Source organism: Heterocephalus glaber, unplaced genomic scaffold (assembly GCF_053883595.1).
Source record: "Heterocephalus glaber isolate CG9 unplaced genomic scaffold, H.glaber_assembly_v1.0 deba00001722, whole genome shotgun sequence".
Classification (NCBI taxonomy): domain Eukaryota; kingdom Metazoa; phylum Chordata; class Mammalia; order Rodentia; family Bathyergidae; genus Heterocephalus; species Heterocephalus glaber.
The window spans coordinates 55,856-78,237 of NW_028258434.1; the positions used below are offsets into that span (position 1 = coordinate 55,856).

General features: G+C 47.9%; 1 long non-coding RNA gene across 2 annotated transcripts in view; it reads left to right on the forward strand.

The window, feature by feature from the left end:
- Positions 1-14,397, forward strand: part of LOC147821666 (uncharacterized) — a 29,343-nt gene extending 14,946 nt beyond the window's left edge. The window contains exons 2-5 of one of the 2 annotated variants that reach the window (XR_015446711.1): positions 4,871-5,309; positions 5,970-6,070; positions 7,468-9,414; positions 10,108-14,397. This is a non-coding gene — a long non-coding RNA (uncharacterized LOC147821666). The remainder of the gene's footprint in view (positions 1-4,870; positions 5,310-5,969; positions 6,071-7,467; positions 9,415-10,107) is intronic. The other variant, XR_015446713.1, reaches the window with a different exon arrangement.
- Positions 14,398-22,382: the final 7,985 nt, after the last annotated feature.

The window sequence follows — 22,382 nt, forward strand, 5'->3', positions numbered from 1 at the left end:
TCTTATCTCCCTGCATTTTACAGGAGTTTCTTTTTTTTGATTTTTACACATTGAATTTGATATGTGTACTGATAATTTTTTCTGTATTTACCTTGCTAATTGTTGTAAAGGTTCTTGAACCTGAGATTTGGTGTGTGTCCTTAATTTTAGAAAATTCTGAGCTACTATTACTTCAGTTATTTTTTATGTTCCTTTCTTCTTCTAGAGTTCCCATTATGGGCATGTTATGCCTTTTGTAATTGTCCCACAATTCTTGAATGTTCTGGGGTTTTTTTTATTCTTTTGTTCTCTCTTTGTCTTTCAGCCTAGGCAGTTTCTATTGACTTATCATCCAGCTCACTGATCTTTTCCCCAGTCATTTCTAACCTGATCATCCTTCAAGGCATTCTTCATTTCTGCCACAATGTTCTTTTGTATCTCCGATTTCCTTTTGATTCTTTGTTAGAGTTTCCATTTCTTTTTGATTATGTTACTGAACTGTTCTTTTTTATAGGTATTAATTTTAGGGCATAGTAGTTTTAAAAAAGGCTGGTTTTCATTGTGGGATTTTCATACAGGCATATAACATATTTTGATCATATCTAGCCCCCTATTACCCTGCCTCACACCTATTTCTTCCTCTTCTTTATTCCCTTTCTCTGGTCAAGTAGTGTCCCTCCTGCTTTCATGTCCATTTTTACAAAATCCATGTACTTATCTTTCTGAGTCTGGCTTATTTCACTTAATGTGATTGTCTTTATTTCCATCCATTTTCCCACAAATGACATAATTTTGTTTCTTCTATGGCTGAATATCACTCCATTGTGTGTACATATCATATTTTCTTCATTGATCTGTTGATTTTCATCTACACTGATTCCATATCTTGGCTATTTTGAGTTTGTGCCACAATAAACAAAGATATACAAGTTTCTCTATAGCATACTGACTTTAATTCTTCTGTTCCCCATGTGTTCTTAAATGTTTTCTACTTTTTCCATTTGTTCTTGCTTGGATTCAACTCTACTCATTGCATTTTGAGTCTGGCACCATCTGTAATTCACAAGTTAATTGTTTAGCCCTCCCCAAGACTGCCTCTTACTCTAGATGCCAGCAGCAAGTGTGGTCCTCATATTTCCTATGCTTCTGACTTACAAGCTATAAATTTTGAAGTCTCAACAACCACTCCAATTTTGATAATTCACTCTAATGATTCACAGAACACAGTACAAATGCTGTACTGCTGCAGATTTAGCTCAGTGGTTCTGCCGCCTGGCTCGAAAGTGCAGCTTCCCGAAAATGCTGTTCTTACAGATACAGTTTTATTATGAAGGAAACACACAGGAAAAGTTCCAGAAGGGCCAGGATTCAGTGCTCTTGTATCCTTTCTATGGAATCTGGATGTAGCATTGTCTGTGCACCGCAGTGTGTTCATGATTTGGGATGCTCCACTTGGTGTCCAGAGTTTTCGTATGGGCTGTCATCACACAGGCATGACTGTGTAAACCACTGGGCATGTGATTGAGTTCAATCTTCCGTGCTTTCTCCTTCATGGAGGTCAGACTGGCCCAGGATTCCAGCCTTCTAATCATGAGTTTGGTCTCTCTAGTGACCAGCCCTGATCTTGAAGCTAATTAGGCATCTATCATGAGTCATTTCATTAAGATCAACATTAACACAAATATGCCCATAACTCAGGAAGTTCCAAGGGATTTTGAAATTCTTTGCCAGGAATGGGATCAAACACCAAATAAATTCTTTAGCATACCATAAAACCTTTAATATATCAATCACAGTTGTTGTAAGCTTCTTATCTGACAATTTCAAAATCTGTGTTATATCTGAATCCAGTACTGATGCTCATTCTGTTTCTTCAGATCGCATTTTCTTCTTGCCTTTAGTATATCCAAAATTTTGTTGTTGGGCACTGAGGCAGTCAGGCTATCAGTATAAAGATGATATTAGTCTGGCCAGGACCTGGGTGTTTCCTGTTTAAGGGTTATTATAACTGTGCCCCAAAGATTCCATTTTTCTCTAATTTCCCATTGTTTGCCACTTCCATGCTGTTTCCAAGTCTCCTAAGAACCTCTTCTTAAATAAAATGTCTCTCTTAGGTGTCTCTTTTGTAACCCACTGTTTTTATATAGGAGCTCTGTCAGTGTAGGGATAAGATTTTGAGGAAGGGAAGCATTCCACCTTAAAATTATATATCAGTTTTCTAATGGACTTGAGTTCCTGAGTTGTAGCCATCAGGAACTTTTCTCAACTTTTTTATCCTCTTATGCAAGACAGAAAATCTAGAATGATTAACAATGTCTAGTTGCTCTTCCTCTTCATCAGATAAAGCTGTAGCAAAGTAGCTTCCCTTGAGCACAATCTCATTAGAGAAAGTAGAACTGTCTGGGCTTATTTCAAAGTGGTTCCTTCTGTTCTTCACTGCTCACAGAAGAGAAGATTGTCTCTCATATTTGACTCACCCCTGGTGGGTCTTCTGAAGGCCAAACCCACACCAGTATTATAGGAGGCCCCCTAAAACAGGGTACAGTGGATTTTAACTCTGGAGTTAGTCTGCAGTCAGCTTTCAGCAGTTCATCAGTTGCTGTTTATTTGTTCCTACCAGTTTCTATCTCCATATGTCTCTGGTCCTGGTAAACTGTGATTCTCTATCTTTGCATGTCTGTCTGTTTTTTGCTGTGGCAGTTTGTGATGTGACCTTAGTGCTCTTGTAGATCTAATTAAAGTTGCTGATTTTTAGTTTGTTCAGCTGTTTTTGTATAGTCAGAACAGGAAAGATAATTTCAGAGCTCTTTGTGTGTCAGAGCTAATCAGAAGGCATGACCAGTATGCAACTAGAAGCAGGGGTCTGAAATCCATATGTACTTAGGCCATGGCCCATGGGGATGGGCGTATTGATTACTTCCAGTGGTCATTGACTCCTTCATAAAACCAGCTTTTCAGCTAAACTGCATTCTACAAATGTACTACTTGCTAGGTTGCTGGTCAATTAAATGCAGTCTTCAAAAGAAAGACCTTTTAGTGAGATTTGGCTTTGTGATTTGAACTGGCCTTTTTGTTTCCACTCTGTCCAATCCCAGAGGTCTTTTCAGCTGATGAATGGGGTTCTCATACGTTCTGTGCATCGCTATTACTCTTAATGTATTCTAGAACATGATTTTTCTGGCTTGTAAGCATCTCCAACCCAACTTATGAGTTTTCAGCTCTTTGGATTTAAATCAGAAACATTTTAGTAAGTCTGAGCCCTAGAGACCCACTACTAATAAGACTATTACTAGGATGAATGGATGAAGGGGCGTGTGTGTGTGTGTGTGTGTGTGTGTGTGTGTGTTCAAACCTGTATTGGTGATTTTATAAATTTATACCTATGTTATAAATTTATGTATCTGATTTCTATGCTAGGTCTAGTAATATATATATACACTAATCTAAATCTTTTTGAACAATTACATAATAAGAATTATTTAATACCTATCTTTGTAAGCACATTTATAAACTTTTGACATGAGATTTGTAAGTTCCAAACCAGCATTAATATTATATTAAGAAATTTGTAATAAAAGTATCTAACATCTCTTTTCATAAAATATATAACAATTTAGAAAAATAGTGTATTTTAAGGCATATGTGGAGCAAACTGACATATTCTTTCATCTACAAAAGTTGCAAGAACTTCATGAGAAACAAAAAGATTGAGTTGTCAGTATTCATAGTGCTTCTCCCTGTTCATTTATTCCTTTGTGCACCAGCATATTCTGGTAAATGCTTAATAACTGGTTCTCCCAAAAGAAATGCCCCAAGTGTGGAATCTATTAACTTTTTTAGTGCAAATACCCCCATAGTGGTCAATTCCAGGGCCGTGTAACACTGAGAAGCAGAGGCATGCACTAATCAGATCTCATTAGGTCCTATAGGACTGACTGGAGCATTTGCTGCCTGTAAACAGGAGACAAAGGATTGTTAGGGGCATCATAACTGTCTGAGAGTGTTGGGAGCAATGCTACATAATTCTAGTGAAAAATTATTTGAGTAGGCCTAGTTCTCCCTACAGCCAAGCTAGGACATTCCAGACATAATTGCATTTTGGCCTCTGGTCACAACTGAGACCTCAGTGATCCCGCCCACCCCCCACCCCCCACCCCCCACCCCCCCACCCGGGATGCTGCAATCTGCAGGACAAGACCACACCTGTGGGAGATTCCAGGGAGGAACCAAATCTTCATCTGCATAATTCCTCATTGCTCTTAGATTTCCACTGCCCCCCAGCTTTTTGTTACACCTTGTTTATCCCAATGTGAAGTACTGAACTCTATTTTTCACTTGTTACATTTATTTCCCCATGTACTGAATAAAAGGTGCTGCAAGCTAGAGGGGTTTTGTCTTTGCCACCCAGAGCAGCACTGATCAGACCCAAAGCTCAGCTTCTTCTCAGTCTCATTTGTCTACCTTTCCTGTAATTTGCCATGTGCTGCCCTGGCTCACAGGCGACTAGCACTTACTGCAGAGGTTCTGGTAATGTACCCTTCCCCTGTTCCCTACATGAGAGTGTTCATATTTTACAAAGATGAGGGGAAGTCAAGTCAGAGGTTGGGGCTGGTGAGGCTTTTCAGTGATTTTTCATGGAGATTTTGCTGGTTTCTGAGTGATGATGTGGGCTTTAAAAATATATGGACCATTTGATTTTCAGATACCTAGGCAATCAAGGTGATATTTGTGTTATCATGCTTTTTGTGTGTCAGGTAGGAAAAAAATTGTCAGTTGGGAAATAATGCTGTTTTTTTATTCCTTAGCATTTAGACTTTAAATATAATGACTTTAGTAATAATCCTATTAATAACTATATGTGTCTTGGTAAGATATACTATTTTTTCCACAGTATTGGCCATTTAATCATTGAAGGTGTTATGTGAAGAGAATATGATGACTCTGAGAATGTTGCTGGTACTGAAGTTTTGATGGGATCCAAAGAGTGTTAACGGTTCCCTAATGATGAAAGTGGACCAAGGTTATTTGTTGGTATCTTGATAGAACAGACTGTGTCCTTAAATGTATTTATCACATGGATCTACTTAGGTTCCAGTCAAGACATCACTGTGTACATACATGTTTATTAACGGAGCTTTCCACGTATCCAGGCAAGTGATAAGGAAGGATAGATAACACCCTTGACTAACACTGAGAAACCATGAAATTAGAACTGTGACACTGGAACTTGTGTTCTCAAGTCTTTTGCTCTCCCATCAAGCTCTTTCCAGGTGCACAGAGATGAGCTGCTGTTACATTTCTCATTAAAGATGTTGTTTCCAGACATCAAGGTAATTAATGATACTGTTGAAATTCTTCTACTGAAATTGTTTTTGGTATGTGTTCGGATGAAATAATGGCCAGCTTAAGTGGGAACACTCAGCTTAACTGAGGGTGATTCAGCAGGTGGGTGACCCACCTAAGGATTGTTGCCAGAACTGCATAAAAGGAGGATAGGAGGGGAGGAATGCTGGCTGCTGATTTCCCAGGAGAAGCTTTGTTGGAACTGGAACTCAATGGCTTTTCTTGCTGTTGCTCCCTCAGTGGGTGGGTGGGTGGGGGGTACTGGTCTTTGCCTTTGTCTTGAGCATCACTCCCTGGTTCCAGTGCAGATCCCTCAGTGTTCTGGCACAGATTGTTCACCCTGCCGGCATAGACTTTTGAGCTTCTGCCACTTGCCTTTGGGCCTTTTGGTGCAGATTCTTGATATGAACTTGCATGAGACATTGCTGAGGGCTGTAGGCCTCTGGCTGGACTCATGTGGAATATTATGTGGAAAGATCTATTGCACTTTTCTGGGTTTGACTTTTTGGGAGAATATTGTAAGACAGTCCTATAAATTTGTATATCCTGTGGTAAATCTGTTTCCTTGGAAACACCGACTAGAACAGTATGTCTATAGGTAAAAAATAAATTTGTAACAGTAAACATGGATTTTTCTTTATTTGCAGGTATAGACATGCAATGAGATGTGCACCAAACACTGGGATTTTTAGATTTCTGTCAAGACCTTATAGTAACCCTTTCAACTGTTGGTCAGCACACCATGCAGGTAGGTGGTTTCATGTAGGTTCTGATGTAGGCCCAAACCACAGCACAGCTTGGCAATCTTACTGGTTTTACCTTCTCAAGTATTCTTAAGATGTATTTTCTAAAGCCTTTGCAGATTTCTATCATGAGATCACAGTTAATCTAACATCAGCCTTTAATGGCAGACATTGCTGTTATGCAGACAAGTGTTGATGTAGACCAAAACTAAAGCACAGACCACCTGATCTTCAGATCACATGAGGCAAGTGGTTATGGTTTCCCTACCACTTGCCATCATGATTTCTTTGCCAGTATTCAGGTGAGGAATAATAACATCCTTAGGAACACTTGAAACCATGCAGTTTCTTTTCTGTATTTCAGAGAGAATGTGTAACCCTGTAAGGAGGTTGCACATATCCAAGTATTTATCACATAGTCCCAACTATAGTAATCATAGGAACTAGGCAGATATTCCACGAAGAAATGTTGTCTTATCTGACATTATCCTTGACCTTGGAGAACCACAAGAATCCAGGTAGAGTCTTGTGATCATGGATGTAATAGAAGCTATTCAACAGTTCCTGGTAGGTTGTGTCTTGATTCCTGTCAAGAGTTAACAGTGAACTTAAAAAGTTCATTATCAGGAGATATTTCTGTATTAGAGTAAATATTTTCATGTACAGCCTGTGCCAGACTGACCATTAGATCATCAAATATCTGGGTCAGTGATGTTTGTTTCCCTACAATTTTTATCATATGATTAAAAAAATGTAAGTATGTAGATTAGGAATGGAGTATTTCATATTCGAGAAACCATATTACTGCATTATCTTACATTTAGAGAGAATTTACCCTGGGAATTTCAAATGACTTTCATGTACTCAGGTTATTATTATGCATTTATGCATCATGGTAGTTAACAAGTTAAATATTAGCAGTCATGAGATAATGAGGTTTGGAACAATGATGTTCATCATAAAATAATCAAGAATACAAGTAGTGTTGATGAGTCCAGGTAGAAATGAAATCTTGCAATAATGACAATAAAGAAAGTTATTTGAAGGGTCCCAGTAGAAAAGTCTTACCATACATATACTTGTCACCCATGTTTTTACATTTCCATGCAGATACAGTGGTAAGTCTCATGATGACCAACAGTGGCAATTTGTTGAACGCATGGCCATGATGATCAAGAGGGATATTGGAAGTGTGGGGTTCTTACATTTATTTTAGCATGTTTCCTGTACATATTTAGTGAAGGAATGATTCTGTTTACCACTACTAGTAACAAGTAGCTTATTATATAAAGTTTTGATAAACTCTGAATTTAATCCTAGGAGGTGTGGAGGCATATGTAGGGATCCATGTAACTTATTCAACTGATCCACATCACAGTATTGACCATAATTTTTTCTACAGGTACCCAGCCAAGAGAAAATGGTGTGAAGAACAGCGTCTGTCATGTGATATAAGCTTCTTTGAGTTTCACTAAAATCCTCCTCCCTGAAAGATAGCCTATTTAATAATTGGTGCTGGAACAACAGGATTTCAACCTGCCAAAGATTCAAACTAGACCCATACCTATCACCATGCACTAAACTAGCCCCAGCTCCGGGCTCGCTGGTGTCCACACTCGCGTGGCCGCGAGGCGGAAAGGGGCTCCTCCGCAGGCGGGGACCCGGTGCTTCCTGAGGACCGGCCAGACCGGGCAGGAACCACCCGCACAGCCTGGGACCCAGCACCTCAGGGGCCAAGGTCACCGCGCGGGCTCGCTGCGTGCTCTGCCCTTGGGCACCCAGGGGAGCGGGGAGCGAGGAGCTTCCGGGGCGCAGAAGCCCAGCAGAGGCGGCCCCCCTACAGGCCTCCGCCCGGACCAGGACAGCGGGGACACTGCCATGCAGGGGACCGTGTGGAAGCCAGGGGAGCGGCTCAGAGCGCGGGGCGAACAGGAAGGGAGGAAGCCGGGACCAGCGCGGCTCAGAATTCACTCTCCCTGTCAGCTCAGCGCAGCCACCGGGGTCCCCCAGAGGCCTTCGGGACAAGGAAGGAAGCGCGCGTGTCACAGGAGGCGGAAGGCCCCTGGCCACAGGAAGGCAGAGCGCCAGGGCGGTGAACAGCTCGCTTGAGACCCCCCCCGCCCCCCGTGCCACTGCGGAGCTCAGCTCAGGTGCCCAACGGAGCCCTCAGGGCAATGGTCCCAGCCGGGCGTCACTGTGGCCCCAGGAACAAACCATCAGATAACCGGGAAAGGGCAGGGTCCTCCTAGGCAGAGGAGTAAGGAGTGCTTGTTGGAGATGCTCCGCCCTCTGGGGAGCCTAGGTCCCCGCCCTCGCTCTGAGCTGTGCCAGCCCAGCATTCTCTCAGTTTTCCTGGAAGCTAAACCTCTTCCAAACAAAAGTTAATCAAGAAATTTAAAGACCTAAATTGAACAAGCAAAAGTTCAGGGTGTGATATCTAAGGTCACTACGGAAAATCCAGAGACCAGATACATCACTCCTAACTGCAAGACAAAAGGAAAAGTCAGGTGTGGTGGTGCTTCCCAGCAATCTCAGATCTCGGACACTGAGTAAGACCTAAACACTCTCTGTCTCTCTGTCTCTCTCTCTCTCTGTCTCTCTCTCTCTCTCTCTCTCTCTCTCTCTCTCTGAAAAAGAAACAGTGAGATGAATTACTTCCAAAGAAATAATGGAAAGCTTCCAGCCTACTTAGAGGAAGCAAGACAGAGAGGAAGACAGAATAAGGTGGTAGAAATAAGCACGAATATACGAACATATTCTCTTTATGCTACGCATTCTCATACAATACTGGCAGGGCTGGGGACCCTGGCAACCTCAGCGCGTGATCTCAGCACAGGGCTCTGCTGCCCTCCGCTGGCCGCTCGGCGTCACAGCACGCCCCGCCTGCTCTGGTCCCAGGAGAGAGCTCCAGTTTGGGAAGCTGACCTGCAGGGATGCGCGCCCCTCCTCCTGCCCCCAAGGTCGCCCTCCCATCCCTCTCCCTCGGGGACAGTTTAGAGCTACCTGTCCGCACACCCTCACGCACTCACAAGCCGCCTCTGGGAGGTGATTGCCTCATGGGCGTGGTACACCTGGGTTGTCAGGAGGTGGGATCTGGGCTGAGAGAAATCGCCTGCTTCAGGGCCTGGAAGCCTTCTTCTCGCTGCCTCTGCTCCCTGGACTCTGCTTTCTGTCTGCCAGGCCCCTCTGCCATGCCGCGCTGCCTTTGAGCTGCTGACTAGAGACTGAAACCTCTCCCAAGTTCGAGCCGAGATAAACCTCTCCTCGCTTAACTTGTGTGTGTCCGGTAGCGTGTCTCGGTGACCAAGTCACTCCCCTCGAGGTCCTGCCCTTGACACCTGCACGGCACGTGAGTGACACCTCTCGGGGGCAGGTCCAACCTTGGCTCTTGGGGAGGTTCTGGAGATGCGGTGGGGCAGCCCCCGGTGAGTCCCGGACGGGTCTAGGCCCCTGCCCCAGGTGTGTGGTCCAAAACAGTACGGTGTGTGGGTGCAGGAGTGGCTCTGCCTGTGTCCGACGCTCTCCACAAGGCCCCGGCAGCTTCCCGGCCGCACCTGTGCCCACCTCAGCCTGAGGGTGTGGGCCCACCTGAGCCACACTAGAGCTCCTGACCTGGCAAGACCCGTGGGGTCCTGATCCTTCCACGAGCTCTAGAAAGGCTCGACCGGTCTCTGGGAGGGCCTGACTCCCCTGCTGCTCAGCCACCACACAGCGCCCAGTCACGTCCTGTCCTCGTGGGATTTCTTCCCCAGCTAGCAAGGGCGGTCCATTGTGACCTCACTGGTGTGTAGGGCTGTCTTAGTCTGCAAGCTGCAGTCCTTCTGCCCCAAGACCTCTGCTGCTTTGCTGATCTCAAGACACTGACAATATTGCTCGCTGTCTGCTCAGGGCCCGGTCGTCTCCATGGCAAAAGTCTTTGGCCATTCCTACCCGTGTCCATCCGTTGCCTCGGCCTTTCTCTTCAGCCATAGCAAGTGTCCTAGCAGAGGTTCTTCAGCCTTAGTCAGCCCACACTTTAACTTGCTCCTTTTCTTCCTCGTAGGCACAACAGGCATTGGGCTCTCCCATCCCAACAGCAGCATATGCATCCTTTTCAACTGGAATAAATTTTAAAGTGATTTTTTAAATCATGTCACCCATAATTCATTCATTCATCTGTTATGGCCGAATTTGGGACCCATATCATTTAACCATATTTCAGGCTAAAAGTAAGAAATAAATTTGAAAGCCTTAAGTAACGAAAAGCTAGTTTGTTTGTTCAATTCTGACATCTGACTTCGGGAAGGATTAAAAAACTTCCAGCATTCACTGTGTTGTTCTCCTTCCTCAGACCTGGCTCCGCTTCTGGGTTCTTAGGCATACCTTCTCTTATCTATTCCAGGCTTCCCTGCGGCCGTAGCAGCTCTCAGATGATTTCCCAAGATGACAAGGCTCTCATTTCCATCATTTCAAATGACATTCTTCACGTTTGTTCTGATTGGGTTTGTGTAAAGGATTCATTCAAAAGCAACCTGTATAACCACGGAAATGACTATCCTCATTGGGTTTAATCCAAACAAAATCCCCTCCCAAGTGTACACAATGGAGGTCTTGGGTTGAAGGTGGAGGTGTTCTCCCAAAATAAGCTGCGATGTTCCTACAACTGTGCGTGACAAAAAGTGTCTGTTACAGGGTTCCAACTGTCCCTGGCCATAAACGTACACATCCCATCCTCTTCCTCAGACATTACGTTGCCTAAATCCTCCCCCAATACAGTCCCAGCTTCCATTCTTTGTTGCATTTCTAATTCAAACATTTAGGTGTGAAACACATGTCACGTACACACATCCTTGACATCCACACCTGATTCGGTCTGAGATCACCTAAGCTGAAATAGCCCTGATAGCCACACTCTTCTTGATTATCACTATTCAATGCTTCTGTGAAATTCATATCTACTGCTGATGCAGGTACAAGTGACCAAAAGAGCAATGAGGAAAGAAACACAGTTCAGAAACCCATCTGTGCACTCATTCCACAGTTATAAATACTTCAAGGAGAAAACTACTACTGCAAACAAAACAGGGCATTGGAGCAAAACATTAAAACAAAGACTCATCATCAGTACTAACTCCCATTCTGTCCATCATAACGTGCATTACTGAAAAGAAAATTGTCTTCAATACATTGTAAGGTTTTATGCTCTAAATATTTCATAGGTTTCTTATGACACTTCTAGATCACTTATCAGAAATTGCATCCTTTTATGGAAACTACAGGTCATGGATTCTATCTGGATGTCCCCCTCAAGCCCCTTGCACCCAGAGGTGAGGGCTTCCAGAGGGTGAGTGGGTGATGGGGGTGCTACGCCAGGCTTGGTGTCAGGATGTGGGCCGGGTCGGAAGAGGTGGGTCAGCGCGGGTGTGACCCGGGAGGGTGTATCTTGCTCCCTGGCCCACACTTTACCATGTGCCTCCTGGCCTCCACCAGGCAAGCAGCATTTCTATCAATGTGCACCTCTGACATGCCATCCTGCCATCCTGGAACTAGCTAACTATGAACTGAAATATGAGCTGAAACAAACCTCTCTTCCCTTAATGTGTAGTGCTGAGTATTGTGTTCAGGGACAAGAAAGTGGGTGACACAGGTGTTGGTACAAGAAGTCTGCTGGTCACTGCAGCGACTGTACCTCACCAGGTGGTTCAGAGGCCTGTGGAGGTGGTCCACAGCAGTTTGGAAAGGTTTGGAGATGCCAGCTGGAGAAGCAGCCCTAGAATGCTCTAATCTGAGCTTGATGAAAGATTCTGGTCCGAGCACAGAAGACCAGAGTGCAGATAGATTGCAGATGAGAAAGGTCAGACTTAGGAGGTTTCAGTTGAGAAGAAGGATGCCAGTGGCAGTCGGATCCAAGCCATGTGTGTTGTGCTCCAGCAGAAAATAGGACTGTATTGTGTTCATGTCCTGAGATTTGTGTGAGACTGATACGAAGGGTGGAAGAATCATTCATCTGATGGAGAAAATATCAAGGTAGCCTAAATATCAGGCTGTAGCATGGATGCTGCTTGCTACTTTGAGCCAGGTTTGTGCTGAAAACGAGGAGCAAAAGCCCATTTAAAAACATTTCAGTTCCACCCCCCCCCCCAAAGAAAGGCCTGGAAAGATGGAGCAATGGACAGCCTGGTGGATCAAAGATTAGCATTAAAAAGAAATCAAGTACTTTACAATAGGACAATGGAAAAGATACCCTGAAGACATATAAGGAACCCACAAGGCCCAACCTTTCCAAGGCTCACAGTTGCAAAAGGGAAAGACTTTGTTTTGAGAGGAGAGCCCCAGGGCACCCTGCGTGAGAAGGGCCACCTCGGCGGGTTCCCTGGGATTCATTCAGTTCACGGTGCTCAGCCATCCAGGCCCATGGATGCTTCTGCAGCAGTGATGCACAAAGGCCTAAGGACTGCTTGGAACCAGTGGTAGAACTTTGTGTCATCTACAGGGTGCTGTTTTCACAGATATGCAGAACGCAAGAGTTGAGTTGGGAAGGCTTCCACCCAAATTTCCAAAGAAGGCCTGGCAGGCCAGGCTGGGTGTCCCTGAGAGGGCAGCGCATGCAGCTGTGAGAGTTAAGCCAAAGGTGCACTGGAGGACCCAGGATGAGGGTGCGGTCAGGAACATGGAACACCTGCAGAAAGCCACGCACCCAAACATGTAACCCTCATCTAATCAGGAAGGAAACATCAGGAAAACTTAAATTGAGGGACATTCTATAAGATATCAGCTCAGTCATCCTCCAAACTGTCAGCTCATCCAAAATGAAAAAAGGAAAAATTGTGAAAACATCAGTCAAGGGGTGTCTGAGGGATGCAACAATGAAATGCAATGTGGCAGCCCGGACGGGACTGCAGATTGCTGTGGAGAGCAAGTGGTGAAGGTGGATCTTAGTTAGTAATTGTACATCAATATTTGCTCACTCCTTGTACAGGATGTACTAGACTAATGGATGACATTAATAACAGGAAATGGGAGAACTGGGTGGCCATCTTAATTGTATATAAATCTAAAACTCGTAATATATATAAGCTGTACTATGAGTTGTTGTTGTTTTGGTATTTTTGGTTTTTCTTTCTTTTGGTACCGGGGATTGAACTCAGGACCTTGTGCTGGTGAGGCAGGCACGGTGCCACTGGGCTAAATCCCCGGCCCTTCAAGCTCTGTTATGTACATGTAGCCACTCCTCAAATGATTGTGAACCGCACAATAAAAATAAACAACCATGTAAACTGCAGGCCTACTTTCTCATACTGAATCTCCCACCCTCAGCCATAATAGAAGCCTAAATGTACTCCAAAACCTGCAACTAAATCCCAACAAATACCGCAACCCAAAGTGCACCTTGCCCCTTGGTCCCAAGCCACTTCCTCACCCTAACTGTAGCGAAACTTTGAGGATGCGACCTCACTTCCTCGGTATTAGAACCCAGCGAAACTGGGTGCCCTTCTGAAGCTGTCTCCCGTCCTGACCCCTTGGAGGGAGACAGAGAAGAGGGGAGGATGAGCTGTTGCCATTTTGCCGCTTTCTGAAGGTCTAGCCACAGAAAGGACCGCAATCCGAGCCTTTTCCGACCTTGGCTCGGCTCTGGCCACAGATGTTTCCAGCTAATGTTCAGGAGGAACCCACATGTGAGAGAGGCAGCCCAGTGCCCATCCTGGACGTCAGCGCCAGCCGTGACCTCTCATGGGCAGTGCTTCCCCTCGCGCTCAGGGTATGTAAGGGCCCTGCTTGGACAGGGGCAGGCTGTGAGGTGTCAGAGCTCTGTCCCGCCACCCCACCACCCCGCAGCCCCCACTTCATGGCTGGAGGTACAGCAAACATTGCGGCCTGCTGGGGTACGGATTGTTTGGGACTACTTTGCTTGGAGCCCAGCCCCGAGTGCTCAGGTGCACAGAGTTTTGTGCCTGCCTCGCTCAGAAAGGATCATCAGTGTGAAGTGGAAACCCATGTTAGCATTAGCCTAGTGGGACAAAGTCAGCCAAGGCTAGGACAGTCACAGAGGGCTTGGGGTGGGGTCTGCTTTCCTCTACACCGAGGCACAGAGGACCACACAAGACACGACGCTGTCTCAGAGAGGCAGGGTGGAAGAAAAGCCCGGGCCTCTGACTCTGCTGCTCACTCGTCTCTCCCCGGCGCCGCCTCTCCCATTTTGGTAAACCTGGTCCGAAGGGCACCATCCACCGGACATTCCCCAAATCAAGATCAAAAGGGCCGGCTTGCAAGTGAACTCACCTGGAGCAGACATGGAGCCTCCCTTGTGCCTTCCCCTTGCTCAGGTGGAATATCTAGAGCCCCACGAGGCCAAAACAGATGGTGAGGGCCACAGCAGTCTGGAAGGCTTTCATGGCTTTTGGTTGGGCATTGGAATCCCCCAAATGGCCAGGATGTCTTTTCTATGCTCCGCAGGGAACTGGCAAGTGACTGACACTGCTGAGCTTTCCTCCTCCTAGCTCCGGCTCCATGTCCAGAACACCGTGGGCCTGCTCTGCAGCCAGAGCCAGCACCAGAGGAAGAGCCTCCTTGGGAGACAGGAGAGAAGCAGAAGCCAGCTCCACAGCACTCCTGCCTCTCTGCTGCCGCTGACAAGGACAGGTCCTTGCAGAAGGTGCTCTTAGAATTCTCTCCCAAGCTGCTGGCAGAGCAGCTGACCTTGATGGGTGCGGTGAGCAGCTGAGCTCTGTGGGGTGGGGTGGGGCAGGGGACACCCATCCTTCTCGCACTGATCTCCTCAGTCCTGACATTCCCAGTTTACCGGATCAAAGTTCCTTCTTCTACCAACGGCATCACCTATACTTGTCTCTCAGCCCCAAGCCACTCCTGTCCTTGGGTGGAGGTCCACAGTAGAGACAGGGCACTCCCATGCCCGCTTCACACAGTGACTGTGATGTCAACTGCGATTGGACAATTGGGAAAGAGGGCGGGGAGTCAGACCAACTGGCGGAGGAGGGTGTGCACCGAGGTGCAGGCAGGAGCATGTGTCACCTTGCCATCATCCCAGGAGACCTGGCCAGCCTTATCACTTTGTAGGCATCTGAGATTCATGGGTTCTACGGCAGATACCCACACAGAGACCCCCAGTCATAGCTGTCCCAAGACATGTGCCACTGATCTGGGCACAGGAGCAGAGGGCAGGTGAGGTTGGAAAGAAGACACTACCTCAGAATGAGCGGGACTCAGATGTCTGCGCGTGCTGGAGGTTTGGGAGGATGGTCACGGGGACAATGCCACTGATTTTCACGTCAGTGCTAGGTCCTAGGTCATAAGTTGGACATCACTAGTGGGCAGTGGAGGAACACCGGCTATTTGCAGAAGTCTCTGTCCATATCTGCAGCTTCCTGATCTCCAGCTCAGGCCACGGCCACCTGCCTGTGGATGGCTGAAGCCATCGACTCTCTGGGGTGGGTTCTGCCCGTGGGATGCTGTCTTCCTCCACAGGAGCTGTTCAAGAATGTGGTGCCCTGGGACTGCCTGGGCTCCATCTGGACCCGGAGAAACAAAAAGGGCAAAGAACCTCTGGCGCCCACCGTTCGGGCCACTACCACACATTTTAATCACGTGGCCAACTGCACGATCACCTCCTGCTCTGGGGGTCCCAGCACGAGGGCTGGAGACAGGGCCAGGGTGGTGGAGCACTGGATCCGGGTGGCCAAGCTAAGTGGTAAGAGGGTGCTGGCAATTTCCTCTGGACATCTCCAATCTGCCTCTTTTCCTCCGTCAGCTCTTGGGACTGTAGGCTCTTTTCTAAGATGTTCCATGATCCCTAGTGCCTCCTTGTCATGGGGACCCTGACCTCGACTCATAGGTCATGTGGTGTGGTGGGTGCTGTCATGTGATTTAAGCTTCTTTGAGTTTCACTAAAATCCTCCTCCCTGAAAGATAGCCTATTTAATAATTGGTGCTGGAACAACAGGATTTCAACCTGCCAAAGATTCAAACTAGACCCATACCTATCACCATGCACTAAACTAGCCCCAGCTCCGGGCTCGCTGGTGTCCACACTCGCGTGGCCGCGAGGCGGAAAGGGGCTCCTCCGCAGGCGGGGACCCGGTGCTTCCTGAGGACCGGCCAGACCGGGCAGGAACCACCCGCACAGCCTGGGACCCAGCACCTCAGGGGCCAAGGTCACCGCGCGGGCTCGCTGCGTGCTCTGCCCTTGGGCACCCAGGGGAGCGGGGAGCGAGGAGCTTCCGGGGCGCAGAAGCCCAGCAGAGGCGGCCCCCCTACAGGCCTCCGCCCGGACCAGGACAGCGGGGACACTGCCATGCAGGGGACCGTGTGGAAGCCAGGGGAGCGGCTCAGAGCGCGGGGCGAACAGGAAGGGAGGAAGCCGGGACCAGCGCGGCTCAGAATTCACTCTCCCTGTCAGCTCAGCGCAGCCACCGGGGTCCCCCAGAGGCCTTCGGGACAAGGAAGGAAGCGCGCGTGTCACAGGAGGCGGAAGGCCCCTGGCCACAGGAAGGCAGAGCGCCAGGGCGGTGAACAGCTCGCTTGAGACCCCCCCCCGCCCCCCGTGCCACTGCGGAGCTCAGCTCAGGTGCCCAACGGAGCCCTCAGGGCAATGGTCCCAGCCGGGCGTCACTGTGGCCCCAGGAACAAACCATCAGATAACCGGGAAAGGGCAGGGTCCTCCTAGGCAGAGGAGTAAGGAGTGCTTGTTGGAGATGCTCCGCCCTCTGGGGAGCCTAGGTCCCCGCCCTCGCTCTGAGCTGTGCCAGCCCAGCATTCTCTCAGTTTTCCTGGAAGCTAAACCTCTTCCAAACAAAAGTTAATCAAGAAATTTAAAGACCTAAATTGAACAAGCAAAAGTTCAGGGTGTGATATCTAAGGTCACTACGGAAAATCCAGAGACCAGATACATCACTCCTAACTGCAAGACAAAAGGAAAAGTCAGGTGTGGTGGTGCTTCCCAGCAATCTCAGATCTCGGACACTGAGTAAGACCTAAACACTCTCTGTCTCTCTGTCTCTCTCTCTCTCTCTGTCTCTCTCTCTCTCTCTCTCTCTCTCTCTCTCTCTCTCTGAAAAAGAAACAGTGAGATGAATTACTTCCAAAGAAATAATGGAAAGCTTCCAGCCTACTTAGAGGAAGCAAGACAGAGAGGAAGACAGAATAAGGTGGTAGAAATAAGCACGAATATACGAACATATTCTCTTTATGCTACGCATTCTCATACAATACTGGCAGGGCTGGGGACCCTGGCAACCTCAGCGCGTGATCTCAGCACAGGGCTCTGCTGCCCTCCGCTGGCCGCTCGGCGTCACAGCACGCCCCGCCTGCTCTGGTCCCAGGAGAGAGCTCCAGTTTGGGAAGCTGACCTGCAGGGATGCGCGCCCCTCCTCCTGCCCCCAAGGTCGCCCTCCCATCCCTCTCCCTCGGGGACAGTTTAGAGCTACCTGTCCGCACACCCTCACGCACTCACAAGCCGCCTCTGGGAGGTGATTGCCTCATGGGCGTGGTACACCTGGGTTGTCAGGAGGTGGGATCTGGGCTGAGAGAAATCGCCTGCTTCAGGGCCTGGAAGCCTTCTTCTCGCTGCCTCTGCTCCCTGGACTCTGCTTTCTGTCTGCCAGGCCCCTCTGCCATGCCGCGCTGCCTTTGAGCTGCTGACTAGAGACTGAAACCTCTCCCAAGTTCGAGCCGAGATAAACCTCTCCTCGCTTAACTTGTGTGTGTCCGGTAGCGTGTCTCGGTGACCAAGTCACTCCCCTCGAGGTCCTGCCCTTGACACCTGCACGGCACGTGAGTGACACCTCTCGGGGGCAGGTCCAACCTTGGCTCTTGGGGAGGTTCTGGAGATGCGGTGGGGCAGCCCCCGGTGAGTCCCGGACGGGTCTAGGCCCCTGCCCCAGGTGTGTGGTCCAAAACAGTACGGTGTGTGGGTGCAGGAGTGGCTCTGCCTGTGTCCGACGCTCTCCACAAGGCCCCGGCAGCTTCCCGGCCGCACCTGTGCCCACCTCAGCCTGAGGGTGTGGGCCCACCTGAGCCACACTAGAGCTCCTGACCTGGCAAGACCCGTGGGGTCCTGATCCTTCCACGAGCTCTAGAAAGGCTCGACCGGTCTCTGGGAGGGCCTGACTCCCCTGCTGCTCAGCCACCACACAGCGCCCAGTCACGTCCTGTCCTCGTGGGATTTCTTCCCCAGCTAGCAAGGGCGGTCCATTGTGACCTCACTGGTGTGTAGGGCTGTCTTAGTCTGCAAGCTGCAGTCCTTCTGCCCCAAGACCTCTGCTGCTTTGCTGATCTCAAGACACTGACAATATTGCTCGCTGTCTGCTCAGGGCCCGGTCGTCTCCATGGCAAAAGTCTTTGGCCATTCCTACCCGTGTCCATCCGTTGCCTCGGCCTTTCTCTTCAGCCATAGCAAGTGTCCTAGCAGAGGTTCTTCAGCCTTAGTCAGCCCACACTTTAACTTGCTCCTTTTCTTCCTCGTAGGCACAACAGGCATTGGGCTCTCCCATCCCAACAGCAGCATATGCATCCTTTTCAACTGGAATAAATTTTAAAGTGATTTTTTAAATCATGTCACCCATAATTCATTCATTCATCTGTTATGGCCGAATTTGGGACCCATATCATTTAACCATATTTCAGGCTAAAAGTAAGAAATAAATTTGAAAGCCTTAAGTAACGAAAAGCTAGTTTGTTTGTTCAATTCTGACATCTGACTTCGGGAAGGATTAAAAAACTTCCAGCATTCACTGTGTTGTTCTCCTTCCTCAGACCTGGCTCCGCTTCTGGGTTCTTAGGCATACCTTCTCTTATCTATTCCAGGCTTCCCTGCGGCCGTAGCAGCTCTCAGATGATTTCCCAAGATGACAAGGCTCTCATTTCCATCATTTCAAATGACATTCTTCACGTTTGTTCTGATTGGGTTTGTGTAAAGGATTCATTCAAAAGCAACCTGTATAACCACGGAAATGACTATCCTCATTGGGTTTAATCCAAACAAAATCCCCTCCCAAGTGTACACAATGGAGGTCTTGGGTTGAAGGTGGAGGTGTTCTCCCAAAATAAGCTGCGATGTTCCTACAACTGTGCGTGACAAAAAGTGTCTGTTACAGGGTTCCAACTGTCCCTGGCCATAAACGTACACATCCCATCCTCTTCCTCAGACATTACGTTGCCTAAATCCTCCCCCAATACAGTCCCAGCTTCCATTCTTTGTTGCATTTCTAATTCAAACATTTAGGTGTGAAACACATGTCACGTACACACATCCTTGACATCCACACCTGATTCGGTCTGAGATCACCTAAGCTGAAATAGCCCTGATAGCCACACTCTTCTTGATTATCACTATTCAATGCTTCTGTGAAATTCATATCTACTGCTGATGCAGGTACAAGTGACCAAAAGAGCAATGAGGAAAGAAACACAGTTCAGAAACCCATCTGTGCACTCATTCCACAGTTATAAATACTTCAAGGAGAAAACTACTACTGCAAACAAAACAGGGCATTGGAGCAAAACATTAAAACAAAGACTCATCATCAGTACTAACTCCCATTCTGTCCATCATAACGTGCATTACTGAAAAGAAAATTGTCTTCAATACATTGTAAGGTTTTATGCTCTAAATATTTCATAGGTTTCTTATGACACTTCTAGATCACTTATCAGAAATTGCATCCTTTTATGGAAACTACAGGTCATGGATTCTATCTGGATGTCCCCCTCAAGCCCCTTGCACCCAGAGGTGAGGGCTTCCAGAGGGTGAGTGGGTGATGGGGGTGCTACGCCAGGCTTGGTGTCAGGATGTGGGCCGGGTCGGAAGAGGTGGGTCAGCGCGGGTGTGACCCGGGAGGGTGTATCTTGCTCCCTGGCCCACACTTTACCATGTGCCTCCTGGCCTCCACCAGGCAAGCAGCATTTCTATCAATGTGCACCTCTGACATGCCATCCTGCCATCCTGGAACTAGCTAACTATGAACTGAAATATGAGCTGAAACAAACCTCTCTTCCCTTAATGTGTAGTGCTGAGTATTGTGTTCAGGGACAAGAAAGTGGGTGACACAGGTGTTGGTACAAGAAGTCTGCTGGTCACTGCAGCGACTGTACCTCACCAGGTGGTTCAGAGGCCTGTGGAGGTGGTCCACAGCAGTTTGGAAAGGTTTGGAGATGCCAGCTGGAGAAGCAGCCCTAGAATGCTCTAATCTGAGCTTGATGAAAGATTCTGGTCCGAGCACAGAAGACCAGAGTGCAGATAGATTGCAGATGAGAAAGGTCAGACTTAGGAGGTTTCAGTTGAGAAGAAGGATGCCAGTGGCAGTCGGATCCAAGCCATGTGTGTTGTGCTCCAGCAGAAAATAGGACTGTATTGTGTTCATGTCCTGAGATTTGTGTGAGACTGATACGAAGGGTGGAAGAATCATTCATCTGATGGAGAAAATATCAAGGTAGCCTAAATATCAGGCTGTAGCATGGATGCTGCTTGCTACTTTGAGCCAGGTTTGTGCTGAAAACGAGGAGCAAAAGCCCATTTAAAAACATTTCAGTTCCACCCCCCCCCCCCAAAGAAAGGCCTGGAAAGATGGAGCAATGGACAGCCTGGTGGATCAAAGATTAGCATTAAAAAGAAATCAAGTACTTTACAATAGGACAATGGAAAAGATACCCTGAAGACATATAAGGAACCCACAAGGCCCAACCTTTCCAAGGCTCACAGTTGCAAAAGGGAAAGACTTTGTTTTGAGAGGAGAGCCCCAGGGCACCCTGCGTGAGAAGGGCCACCTCGGCGGGTTCCCTGGGATTCATTCAGTTCACGGTGCTCAGCCATCCAGGCCCATGGATGCTTCTGCAGCAGTGATGCACAAAGGCCTAAGGACTGCTTGGAACCAGTGGTAGAACTTTGTGTCATCTACAGGGTGCTGTTTTCACAGATATGCAGAACGCAAGAGTTGAGTTGGGAAGGCTTCCACCCAAATTTCCAAAGAAGGCCTGGCAGGCCAGGCTGGGTGTCCCTGAGAGGGCAGCGCATGCAGCTGTGAGAGTTAAGCCAAAGGTGCACTGGAGGACCCAGGATGAGGGTGCGGTCAGGAACATGGAACACCTGCAGAAAGCCACGCACCCAAACATGTAACCCTCATCTAATCAGGAAGGAAACATCAGGAAAACTTAAATTGAGGGACATTCTATAAGATATCAGCTCAGTCATCCTCCAAACTGTCAGCTCATCCAAAATGAAAAAAGGAAAAATTGTGAAAACATCAGTCAAGGGGTGTCTGAGGGATGCAACAATGAAATGCAATGTGGCAGCCCGGACGGGACTGCAGATTGCTGTGGAGAGCAAGTGGTGAAGGTGGATCTTAGTTAGTAATTGTACATCAATATTTGCTCACTCCTTGTACAGGATGTACTAGACTAATGGATGACATTAATAACAGGAAATGGGAGAACTGGGTGGCCATCTTAATTGTATATAAATCTAAAACTCGTAATATATATAAGCTGTACTATGAGTTGTTGTTGTTTTGGTATTTTTGGTTTTTCTTTCTTTTGGTACCGGGGATTGAACTCAGGACCTTGTGCTGGTGAGGCAGGCACGGTGCCACTGGGCTAAATCCCCGGCCCTTCAAGCTCTGTTATGTACATGTAGCCACTCCTCAAATGATTGTGAACCGCACAATAAAAATAAACAACCATGTAAACTGCAGGCCTACTTTCTCATACTGAATCTCCCACCCTCAGCCATAATAGAAGCCTAAATGTACTCCAAAACCTGCAACTAAATCCCAACAAATACCGCAACCCAAAGTGCACCTTGCCCCTTGGTCCCAAGCCACTTCCTCACCCTAACTGTAGCGAAACTTTGAGGATGCGACCTCACTTCCTCGGTATTAGAACCCAGCGAAACTGGGTGCCCTTCTGAAGCTGTCTCCCGTCCTGACCCCTTGGAGGGAGACAGAGAAGAGGGGAGGATGAGCTGTTGCCATTTTGCCGCTTTCTGAAGGTCTAGCCACAGAAAGGACCGCAATCCGAGCCTTTTCCGACCTTGGCTCGGCTCTGGCCACAGATGTTTCCAGCTAATGTTCAGGAGGAACCCACATGTGAGAGAGGCAGCCCAGTGCCCATCCTGGACGTCAGCGCCAGCCGTGACCTCTCATGGGCAGTGCTTCCCCTCGCGCTCAGGGTATGTAAGGGCCCTGCTTGGACAGGGGCAGGCTGTGAGGTGTCAGAGCTCTGTCCCGCCACCCCACCACCCCGCAGCCCCCACTTCATGGCTGGAGGTACAGCAAACATTGCGGCCTGCTGGGGTACGGATTGTTTGGGACTACTTTGCTTGGAGCCCAG